The sequence below is a fragment of the Mirounga leonina genome, unplaced genomic scaffold (genome assembly GCF_011800145.1).
Source record: "Mirounga leonina isolate KUSES-001 unplaced genomic scaffold, KU_Mleo_1.0 Mir_173, whole genome shotgun sequence".
Lineage (NCBI taxonomy): Eukaryota > Metazoa > Chordata > Mammalia > Carnivora > Phocidae > Mirounga > Mirounga leonina.
In genome coordinates, this window is record NW_023270447.1 from 72,841,556 (window position 1) to 72,843,281 (window position 1,726).

The 1,726-nt window shown below is 43.0% G+C and overlaps 1 long non-coding RNA gene across 1 annotated transcript; it reads left to right on the forward strand.

Annotated features, from left to right (window-relative positions):
• The first annotated feature begins 283 nt into the window (after positions 1 to 283).
• On the forward strand, positions 284 to 1,411 carry LOC118020280. The gene is made up of 2 exons (XR_004681845.1): positions 284 to 383; positions 1,208 to 1,411. It is a non-coding gene; the product is annotated as an uncharacterized LOC118020280 (long non-coding RNA).
• The last annotated feature ends 315 nt before the right edge of the window (positions 1,412 to 1,726 follow it).

The window sequence follows — 1,726 nt, forward strand, 5'->3', positions numbered from 1 at the left end:
CCTCTCCCACTCCGCCTGCTTGTGTTCCCTCTCTCACTGTCTCTCTCTGTCAAAAAATAAATTAAAAATCTTAAAAAAAAAAAACAACAATTGTGATAATGTTCTGCTGAGAAGTACATAGTGCCATGAAAGGGTAACAGAGTGTGGGGGAGCTAACCTAGTAAGGGGTGGGGAATCAAGGAAGGCCTCGCTGAGGAAGTGACGTTTGAGCTAAGATACAGAAGAGTAAGGGAGGAGTTAGTCATGATGGGAAAGGGAGGGAGAGGGAGGACCTGTTGAGAAAGAGCATTTCCAGCTAGAAGAAAAAACTTTCTAGAGAGTAGTGGCTTGAGAGATACACAGAGAAGACCAGTATGGCTGGAGCCCTGAGAACAAAGAGGGTGGTGAGTCATGGAAAGTAACAGGATGTTAAACCAAACTAGTTAGGCGCCACGGAAGGGTCTTTAATCCGGGGGGGCGGGGGGGAGGAGGCGCGCGCGGAGTGTCATAATCAGCTGACAGAAACTCAGCATGCAGGAAATCCACTAAGGTCAAGTTTCTACATTATTATTCCATAAACTGATTACAGATTCTCAGGCTCCTAGCTGGGTATACTCTCCTTCCAGCCCTTGAATTTTTTTTAACATCCTTTTTCAAGTATAATTTACATACCACAAGACTCATCCATTTTAAATGTACAATTCAAATGATTTCTAGTAAATTTATAGAGGTGGACACCTCTGACCATAATGTAGTTTTAGGACATTTCCTTTTACCCCCAGAAAATCCCTCATGCCCATTAGTAGTCAATCCCTGCTCCCACCCCACAGACAGCTACTAATCTGCTTTCTGTCTCTCTATATTTGCCTTTTCTGGACATTTTGTATAAAAGGAATCATATAATATGTGGTTTTCTGGGACTGGCTACTTTGTGGTCTGATTTTGTCGTCAGTTATATTCCAGTGACTGTGTGTCTCCATTATTTCTCTAACCTTTTCATGTGCTCTGTACTTTCATAGGAAATAGGAAAACATGGGGGCGTCAGGCTGGCTCAGTCAGAAGAGTGTAGGACTCTTGATCTCGGGGTTATGAGTTCGAGCCCCGTGATGGGTATAGAGATTACTTAAATAAATAAAACATAAAAAAGAAAAAGGAAATAGGGAAATTTGGGTAAACAAAAGGAGAAAAAAAAAAAAGCTTCACTTTCCCAATAAATTTTTCCTAACAGATTCTGCTATAGTTGACATTCTCCCGGACCATTCTGTGCAAAGCATCTGATTCCTGTCAGAAGACCTGAACTCAAAAAAAAAAAAGAAAGAAAGAAGGAAGACCTGAGCTCACCTCTTGCCTCTGCTACTTTCTAGCTATGTGATCTGGGCCTCTTGGAGTTTCTGTTTTCTAATGTGTAAAATGAGCAAAATAATACTACCTACCTCACTGGTTTATGTTATGAGGAACAGGAGCTAATGCATACGAAGTCCTTAATATAGGGCCCAGCACTTGATAAGTGCTCCACAGAGGTGAACCATTATCATAAATGTTCTTATGCAACATTTTTTTTTTAAAGATTTTATTTTTGGGGCACCTGGGTGGCTCAGTCGGTTAAGCGACTGCCTTCGGCTCAGGTCATGATCCTGGAGTCCCGGGATCGAGTCCCGCATCGGGCTCCCTGCTCGGCGGGGAACCTGCTTCTCCCTCTGACCCTCCCCCCTCTCATGAGCTCTCTCTCTCTCTCTCTCATTCTGTG